At 38.7% G+C, this 10,650-nt stretch overlaps 1 pseudogene; it reads right to left on the bottom strand.

The window, feature by feature from the left end:
- Nucleotides 1–10,650, bottom strand: part of LOC107556910 (attractin-like) — a 155,739-nt pseudogene that overhangs the window by 138,554 nt on the left and 6,535 nt on the right.

Consider the following 10,650-nt stretch of genomic DNA (forward strand, 5'->3'; position numbering starts at 1 on the left):
ATGACTAAACCACCAGTAGGTGGCGGCAAATGTCTGTTTTAATGAGTGAGTCATTTATTCATTCATTCAACCGATTCATTCAATCCGCTCATTCATTCAGAAACGAGGCAAGTGACTATCCTTATGAATGGGCCACTGAATCATTGACTCACTCAATTTGTTCAAAAACGTGGATTCATTCAGTAATGAAACATCGCTGTGTGCTGCTCGGAGACACACAACGGTTTTGCTGTGGCTTTGATCGGAACTATTTTTGTCAGCGAAATTGAGCAAAAACAGTCAATATTTTGTATAAAATCTAAGTCCCTTAATTTTAACTTATTTTTGTTGAAATACTATTGTATAAAATCAGTGTCACATTGCAATCGTGTTGATATTGATATTCGGGGAAACATCATGGTCGTGTAATGTTGCTTACCTAAATCATATTTTGTAAATATCTTTTTTTCTCTACCGCAGTATGCATCTATACATTTCTGTGAGTTAGGCTACTTTGTGTGTGCTGTCTCTCTCACACACTCACTCAGGCTGTGCAAGCCTCATCTGCCGCCGGCAATAAAAGAATTGGCAAGATGTGAGACTGACCGGCCGGTCACCGATCCCGGCCGATCCTGCGAAAAATCGTCAGGGAAACATCATGGTCATGTAATGTTGCTTACCTAAATCATATTTTGTAAATATCTTTTTTTTTCTACCGCAGTATGCATCTATACATTTCTGTGAGTTAGGCTACTTTGTGTGTGCTGTCTCTCTCACACACTCACTCAGGCTGTGCAAGCCTCATCTGCCGCCGGCAATAAAAGAATCGGCAAGATGTGAGACTGACCGGCCGGTCACCGATCCCGGCCGATCCTGCGAAAAATCGTCCGATTCCGATCACTGGCCAGTCAATTGGTGCATCTCTAAATATTTGACAATATTACTGTTTTGGTGAGCAAAAAAAGACTTCTTTCAAAAACATTAATCTTACCATATAAGACTCAATGTATACAGAAGAATGCAATTTATCCTGTGAAGTCCTCCTGAGGAGTCAGCTCTGGAATCGTGTCACCAGCAGTGCAGAGCTTGCTCAGGAATGGCAGCAGGTTGGTGTGAGAGCATCTGCACGCACAGTGAGGCCAAGACTTTTGGACAACGGCCTGGTGTCAAGAAGGGCAGCAAAGAAGCCACTTCTCTCCAAGAAAAATGTCAAGGACAGACTGAAATTCTGCAGGAAGTACAAGGATTGGACAGCAGAAGACTGGTGCAAAGTTATTTTCTCTGATGAAGCCCCCTTCCGACTGTTTGGGACATCTGGAAAATCGATTGTTTAGAGAAGGTGAACGCTATCATGACTCCTGTGTTGTGCCAACAGTGAAGCATCCTGAGACCATCCATGTGTGGGGTTGCTTTTGAACCAAGGGAGTGGGCTCTCTCATAACTCTGTCCAAAAACAATGCCATGAATAAAGAATGGTATCAAAACGTCCTGCAAGAGCGACTTCATCCAACGATCCATGAGCAATTTGGTGATGATCCATGCATTTTCCAACATGATGGAGCACCATGTCACAAAGCAAGAGTGATAAAGAAGTGGCTCGAATATCATTACATTAAAATTTTGAATCCGTGGCCAGGCAACTCCCCGGATCTCAATCCCATAGAGAACCTGTGGTCAGTCCTCAAAAGGCGAGTGGACTAGCAGAAGCCCACAAATTGTGATCAACTCTGAGAACTAATAAGGCAAGAATGGATCGCCATCAACCAGGATTTGGCCCAGAAGCTAATATCCAGCATGCCAGAGCGAACTGCAGAGGTTATGAAGAACAAGGGTCAATAGTGTAACTATTGACTCTTTATATTGTTTTGCCAATAAAAGCCTTTAAAAACTTATTATATGCTTATCATTGTTTTTCAATATATCATAGAAACATGTGGAAAAATAATCTATAAATACTGAAGCAGCAAACTTTGCAAAACACAAAATGTATGTCACTGCCATGACTGTACACCATTATGCAGCCTCAAAGCAAAGTGCTGGCCATTCAAAAGCAGCCATGTATATGTGATTTCAAGACACCTTTCCTTATAAACACACGTTCTTAAATAACCCAGTGTTCATAGCTCAGGAAAGCTTTCTATACAAGTTATAAATTAAGGTTAAAGTTTTAAAGTCCAAGATGGTAACAAGCCTGTTTACAAGTACAAAGCTCTGCTATAAAACCTAGTGAGCTTCCAGTGTCACATAACCCTTCAGAAATCATTCTAATATGCTGATTTGGTGCTCAAGAAACATTTATTATCATCAATGTTGAAAACAGCTGTGCTGCTTAATATTTTTGTGGAAACCAGGATGCACAGTTTCATATAACTATTTATTTGAAACAAAAATCTTTAGTAACATTGATCAAAAGTGACATTAAGGTAATTTGCAATTTAATGCATCCGTGCTTAATAAAAGCATTAATTTCCTAAAAAAACTAAATTGTACTGACCCCAAACTTTTGAACTGTAGTGTACATATTACGAGTTGTGTGCATTTTGCCAAATTAAAAATAAAGTAGCCTATTTTTGATTAAACCAAATCAATTTCTATAGATACTTTTCAGTCCATCTGCTATCGTGGATTTCACTGACAATGCATACAAGCAATACTGCCTTAGCATAAATACAAAATTGAGGTATCTTATAAGGCAGCTGGGAGCATAATTTTGCTGTCTACCTTATGGAACAGTTGTTTTAATGGAAGTGTGCCCACAATGCCTTAAGACGCTGTCAAAGCAAGCAGCTCACTAGGTTTTGGAACAGAACTACGGCACAGCTGTGAGCATCAGAAATTAAAGCTTACCCGTAGGACATGTTGAAGCCGGTGAGATTATACGCAGCGTCACTGAAGAAGTGCAGCAGGGCGAAACCAGACTGTGCCACGACCTCTGGGACAGTCTCATTGCTGTAGCTCTCAGGAACAATCAAACCACTGGAACATGAAAAAGAAGAACATTGAATACTTCATACCTCTGCTGACAGGGAGGGAACCCAACACATTTAATAGTTTCAGTGCTTTCTCATTTAATTGTACTCTAGTAGTGTCTGTGTACTTTCTTTCTAATGCTCTTTTTTTTTTTTTTTTTAAAGTGTTAGGGTTGGGGTTTTGTAGATGTTCTGTCAAATATTGTACTAAATATTGGAGTCACTATCCAAGTTCATAGTTAGATTTGTAGGCTCACCTGAGGGGTAATCAGTTTTATTTTTTGCGTTCAAATTAGACCAATCTATCATCAATCATAAATTGTTATGCAACTGACTTTTAAAAATCCTAAAAATCAGATGACTATATTGTAATTTTCTCCACTTTAACAAATAAAAATAAATAAATCTGCTGCATGACCCAAAACTGACAGGACCTGACAAATGGTTTAAATTTGTAATAAACCAAAATGTGTATTATGCAAATGAGGGTGTTAATCAAGTGATAAAAGAGTAATCGATTTTGAGTTAAGCCAAAATGTAAAATTTAACATTAATTGTCAGGTCAGGTGAGGACACAAGGTCTTGTTAACAGGCCAGGTTCAGGCTTAACGTTCAGAGCTCTAATCTGAGAAAGAGAGTTTCATTTTCAGGCCAATACTCACTGTCCCTCAATAAGCCATGTGCACTTGGTCTTGTATTTGTAGTTTCCTGGTCCATCCGAGAGATAGCCTGAGGGTCCCGTTAGCCTGTGTATGACAGACACAGCATTATTAAACCAATCGAACAACATTTGCTAACGCATGCACATACACCTAAAGGGACAGGTTATTATAGAAGACAAATATAAATCACCTACAGTTTAGCAATTATGAAAAGTAAGTTTAACAGCCCTCAGTAAAAGTATAATTGGGGAATTAAATAACAGGCGCGTCTCACGTCAAGGTTCAAGGGTCAATAGTGAAAACACAAGCACAGTGCGTGCAGCTTAGCACTAGGTTCACAAGCAATGTTGTTTCTGTTATCTAACTCAGATTTTCATGTAATACACTTTTATTAGGGATAAATCTGTCATCATTTACAATAAAGTCCCATGGGTTTGGAATGACAAGGTTGAGCAAAGGACAATTTTCTATTTTTTTTTAATCTCATGTCATGAAGCAGGACTGTGATAATGTTAGATTTTCATCACACGATTATGGTGGCCAAAATAATTATCACGATATCTTTGTTTGTTTGGCCAAATTGTTGGGGGGGGGATATGTTAATACTGATGGGACCAATTCTCACTATTAACTAGTTGGTTATTAGCATGCCTATTATTAACATATTAACATATTTAATTAACATATTAGTACATATTCTGCATAACCATATTCTACATTCCTAATCCTACATAATACCTAAATTTAGCAACTACCTTAGTGATTATCGGTAAGCTGCCAGTTAGAAGTTTATTGAGGCAAAAGTCATAGTTAATGGTTAATAGCAAGAATTGGACCTTAAAATAAAGTGTGACCAAAGCCCCGTTTCCACCGCAGGAACTTTCCCCAGGAACTAGGGACTTTGGGCCAGTACTAGAGGTCTGCACGGGCTTTAAACTGAAGCCCGAACCCGAGATCGTCTGACCCGACCTGACCCGAGCGGCACAGTTCAATTTACAGCCCAAACCCAACCTGAACCGGAAATCTTTTTTTTTTTACCCACAACGAATAGCCAATTTTAAAAAATGCTGTATTTCACGATTGCATGAAACGGTCAGTAAACAAATACATGTAAAGAAAGAGAATCATTAAGGCTCGGCCAGTTCACAAGACAAAAGAAAAAACACTTACCAGTTATGAAAGTTTATGAACATCAGTTGCAGTTGTCACATAAATTCTGCCGAGTTTTTGAATGGTTGTATACGACAAGACGATAATTCTTCCATCGTGCAAATTATGGTAATTTTCGTCAGTTAAGGCTCGTTGGCATTCAGCCTGCTTTAAATCAGACACAGAAATGCAGAGCGGTAAGATCGCATTTATTTGAATGAATTAATTATATCATTTAAGTTGCGTGTGTGAACCTGAGCCTGCGCATCTCTCTCTACAAGCAATGAAGCTTAGTTACTTCAAAAACAGCGCGCTTTTACCCCCTCGTTGCAGAGAAATATAACGTTGCGAGTCAGTAGCCTGTCGAATCTATTTTACTAATAAAAGTTTCCGTGCTGTGTTGTCGTGTGCAATAATGTGTGTGTCTATGAAAGCAGCGTAGCCTGCATATAGTTTTAGTTTAGCTATAAACCCGAGCCCGACCCGAACCCGAAGCTATTCATTAAACATTAACCCGAACCTGACCCATAAACCCGAAAGCATTTTGGGACCCGTCAGGCTCGGGTCGGGTAGCAGACCTCTAGTCGGTACTCGGTGTGTTTCCACCGCAGGAACCAGGATCTAAATAAAGTTCAGAGTAAAAATTTGCCCCTCAGAAAGTCCCTGCTCGCGAAGTAGTACTTTTTCAAAGGTCCGAAACTTTCGGGGGCGGGACTTGGGTGCTGAGCATGCTGATTGGTTGAGGTCACGCAGCATTGTATTTCAACCACCATACTCGCATAATTTAAAAAAAATATTACTGTTTATTGTGTCATGAAATGTAGTTTTAAAAGTATTTCAGGCGAGAATGTAGTTGTTTAAAACTCAAATCTGCGGTTTATTTATAAAGACAGCGCCTATTTGAAAATGTGCTTTGCCGATTTCGGAGTCGTGAGCTCCACGCGATCAGCGTGCGCTCAGTGCTCATGTTTCCCGACGAGAGCAACCTCAACTTGGCTAGGCCTTCTGACATTTGCCGCTGGCTCTGATGTCTCTGTAGTGGTTAAACATAAGATGTCATTTGTTTTGGGTAAATCTAACATGTAAGATTTTTGGTCTTTATTCAATTATTCTATTAATATGTTAAAATGAAAATTAAAAGAGGCAATACGGTTTGATATATTTAGTTTCATTGTAATGTATGTACGTTCCCTGAACTACATTTCTGCGGCTATTAATACGTTTAAATGAAAACGAAAAGAGGCAGTGGTGTTTGATATATTTCTTCTTATTGTAAATACAGTGAGGAAAATTGCAGTAGCCAAGGCGAGCTGACTGATGTTATCAAGTACGCTGCTGTTTGCAGAATTACCGAAATTTGAGTACTTTGTATTGAAAAATGCGAGCAGACCTACGTCACCAGAAAATTTGCCTAATCTTCTTGGTACTTTAGACCGCGATGGAAACGCAGACACCAACAGGTCTGGGGGAAAAAAGTTCCTGGGACAAATTGTTCCCGGTAATTTCTGTGCACACATTCTTCAAAATATCTTCTTTTGTGTTCAACAGAAGAAAGCCATTCACACAGGTTTGGACCAACTTGAGGATGAGTAAATGATGACAAAATGTAAATTTTTGGGTAAACCATCCCTTTAACATGCTGTCTGATGTGTCTCGTGAGATCTGACTGGTCTCGCAAGAACGTGATGATATCCTCGCGCAGACCTTTCAGATATATTTGCATTACACTGGCTCGTTCACAAGTGGTGGTATGTAAGATATTTTGTGTTCACATCAGGCAAGTGGCCGCATGATAAGCAGGAAAATTACGCAGTGTAGTCTTTATCCAGTCATTATACAGAATTCACAGTTTAACGTGGAATGTCACGTAATTTTTCCTAATTTTTAATGAATTAATCAAAAGTAGTTCATTACACTTAAATCAAATCACGATATGGACTAGTATCTGTAAATATGGCTTTGCCCCCCAACGGACATCCCTGTGCCCCCCCTCCGGACCGAGGGGGACGGCCGGGCTTTAGTTTCGCGTGTATAATACAACTGCCTGCTGTTGCTTCTGATTGCTTTTCTATGGAAAAGCTGCCCATAACTGGTCTAGGGTCCCATAACATAGCTGCCCCTGGTCTAGGATCTATTTTCTTCATAATAATAGCATAACGAAATAGATTCGGCAAACACTCCTGTGAAAACAGGGGATGCGCATTCTGCCATCTCGGTCTTGAACAGGAGCGCTTCACACTGATGAACTGAAACTCAGCGAATTGCCTCATAGACCTGATAAAAATATATATCTATAGAAAGCTTTAAATTACTACTTTAAAACTAAATAATTAAAATCGAAAATAGAAACTCTTTCATTACGTAATCCGTAAAAATGCATTTCTCTCTAAAGGCACGTCCAATGAGGAGATGGCGAGTCATTTTTTTCATCACGATAATTGATGGATGTGTAAAATATAAAAATAAAAAGACTAAAACAAGCCCGAATATAATTTGCGTTTTCTTTTATAATTCTATAAAATTAAAAAATAAAACACAAATTATAATGTCATAGGCTATATGTAAAACTTTGTCCTATATTTGTATAGCTGCTTATAATTTCTGATTTTTATGTTGCTCTGTTCTGAATACCTTAAAATTTAAAGGATTTGCTGCAACGCAATTTTGTCTGACGTGAATTATTTATTTGCCTATTAGTATTTTTTAATCCATGCCGCAAATGCTTTAAAAACAGCTTTAAAAATTGCTTTATTGCATTTCAGATGCTTTTAAAGAACTTTTCACTATAACTTTTATGGGTAGCTTGAATATAAAACATTGTCATGAATTCGTTGTATTCCCATTTGTAAAATAGCCTAATTAATTGTTGTAGGCTAACCCGATCTCATGATGAAGGTGCATATAGCTCGATTTTCTTTTTCTATTTGGCATAATATTTATATGCAAAAATTTACTTTCGCGTGCAAAATACTGATAAATTCATAATTAATGGCATGGCTGGTTCAGTCGACAGAAATACGGGACACATATAGCTACTAACTGCTGAAATGTTTGCAAGGCAAATCTCAGGTCAGTCTGAGCGCTCATGGTACACACAGTGCTTTCAGCCGTACACCTGCAGGAGCTACTGACAGCAAATTCAGCAGTACAGCAGGTAAGTAGGCCTACAGCAGCATGCATGAAATGGTTGAGTATTCTTTTATGTAAAAAATATCTTTATTGTAATGCTTGTAATGTTCATTTATAATCTTTACACAGCAGCTTGGCTCCTTAAATGTTTAAAAACTAGCTAATTTCAAGACGCTGACGTCACGTCTGGTCATCACGTGGGTCACCTGCAGTGTAAGACGCTCAAAGCTCAAGACGTTCGGACAGACGTTTGGTCGGTCGTTCGAACGTTTGATTTTGGCACGGAGTGCACGCCATACTTGCGGTGATTTCAGCGTTTGCCGTCTCACTACATGAGGACGTAAACGTATGAACAACATCTCCAGAACTGCTCTGAGAGTCACTTCACGAGCATTTTAGCGTTTGAGTAAAACTAGCATCATATCTCATACACAGAACTGTAAAGGTATTCACGGCAAACCATTAAAATAAAAGTCCGGTTTCATTTGAAGACATTGAGCCTATAACTATTTTTCAGTAGAATGTACATAGCCTACTACTACTAATACTACTAAAATGAAACAAACATTATTTTTTAAGGAATAATCACACAAAACATTTCTTCCATGTTTTAATTATAATAGTAAATCCCCTGTTTACCAAAAAATCGTATTTGCTTAATTTTCAATAATTAAAAGATAAATGATAAATTAAATTAAATGAATGTTTTATGCCTTCATTTGATAACCAGAAAAATTTTAAATATACAACACAGAATTTCTGAGGGTAAAAAAAAATTAATAAGGCTACTTTAAGAAAAAAATGAATAAATTAAGTTGTTTTATGCATTCAAATAATTATACACGCTAAAACAGAGAATTTGGTAACAATAAAAAAATAGAAATAATATGGTGAGAAAAAATAAAACATTTCATAGGGCCCTAAACATGTAATTTTTGTTAAACTTTTAATAAATTGATGTGAAAATGTATAAGTTTCATGATTTTAATTAATAAGAATAAAATAAAATTTTTCCCTATATATTTCATCATTGAGGATTTCTTTAAAAAATTCTACAAATCTTGTCTCGTCTCGTTCTCGTGAACCCAGTCTCGTGTCTCGTTTCGTCTCGTGGGATAAGTGTCTCGTCACACCCCTAGTAGCTACGCTGCATTATGTGGTGACGAGGTATCTAAGCTCCTGACTACAGTCTCAAGTAGCTTTGTTAACATTGAATTAATTAAATAATTAAACAGTTAATTAACACACCCACAATCCTGTGGGAGCTGCACATACACTCTCCAGCAGACAGCTGTGACAAACACACATAACCGAGACACGATTCTCGACGGAGCACAGCAATCTTCCACCCAGCCAATTGGATCATCATTCAACAATGTCCCATTAGAATTAACAATTAAAATCACATCATGTATTTCCTCAAATAAAGCACACAGGTTCAATAATGGGCAAAAGATTGCAGAATAATTGAGCTGTTGTGCTTTTTTCTTGGCAGTTTGGCAGTTGTCTCCATTCAGCCTTTATGATGATAGAAGACAGCCGAGCGAATGTCAGAAATGCCCGTCTGCCATAAGTGACTTCAAACCTGGGTCTACTGAGAATTAGACTTGGTAAGTGCAGACGGAGCTGCTGAGAGACCGAGCACTTAGCGTGAGCTACTGCACAGTTTAACAGAACAAACCATCAGATGGTGTTCAGCAGAAATGCAGGTGTCCGGTCAGGAAGACATTCTGGGGCAGGAATAGACTCATGTGTTTGCGGTTGGTGTGGGGAAACAGTCAGGCTTCTGTACTTCACCAAATGATGCACTAAAAAGTAGAGCCCGACTGATATGGGTTTTTTGGGGGACCGATACCGATATTAGGGAGTAAAAAAAAGACAGATACCGATATATATGAACGTAATGGGACACACACCTTCCAAAAAGTTCAACTTTTCTCTCGTCAGTCCACAGAGTATTTTCCCAAAAGTCTTGGGGACCATCAAGATGTTTTCTGGCAAAACTGGGTCGAGCCTTTATGTTCTTTTTGCTCAGCAGCGGTTTTGCTCTGCCATGCAGACCATTTTTGCCCAGTCTCTTTCTTATGGTGGAGTCATGAACACTGACCTTAACTGAGGCAAGTGAGGCCTGCAGTTCTTTGGATGTTGTTGTGGGGTCTTTTGTGACCTCTTAGATGAGTCGTCGCTGTGCTCTTGAGGTAATTTTGGTCGGCCGGTCACTCCTGGGAAGGTTCTCCACTGTTCCATGTTTTTGCCATTTGTGAATAATGGCTCTCACTGTGGTTCGCTGGAGTCCCAAAGCTTTAGAAACGGCTTTATAACCTTTTCCAGACTGATAGATCTCAATTACTATCGTTCTCATTTGTTTCTGAATTTCTTTGGATCTCGGCATGATGTCTAGCTTTTGAGGATCTTTTGGTCTACTTCACTTTGTCAGGCAGGTCCTATTTAAGAGATTTCTTGATTGCGAACAGGTGTGGCAGTAATCAGGTCTGGGTGGGGCTAGAGAAATTGAACTCAGGTGTGATAAACCACAGTTGTAACAGGGGGGCAAGCACTTCTTCACACAGGGCCATGTAGTTTTGGATTTTGTTTTCCCTGAATAATAAAAACCTTCATTTAAAAACGGCATGTTGTGTTTACTTGTGTTATCGTTGACTAATATTTAAATTTGTTTGATGATCTGAAACATTAAAGTGTGACAAACATGCAAAAAAAATAAGAAATCAGGAAGGGGGCCAACACCTTTTCACACCACTGTA

This window comes from Sinocyclocheilus grahami, unplaced genomic scaffold (genome assembly GCF_001515645.1).
Source record: "Sinocyclocheilus grahami isolate Dianchi unplaced genomic scaffold, SAMN03320097.WGS_v1.1 scaffold583.1, whole genome shotgun sequence".
In the NCBI taxonomy this organism is placed as follows: Eukaryota; Metazoa; Chordata; class Actinopteri; order Cypriniformes; family Cyprinidae; genus Sinocyclocheilus; species Sinocyclocheilus grahami.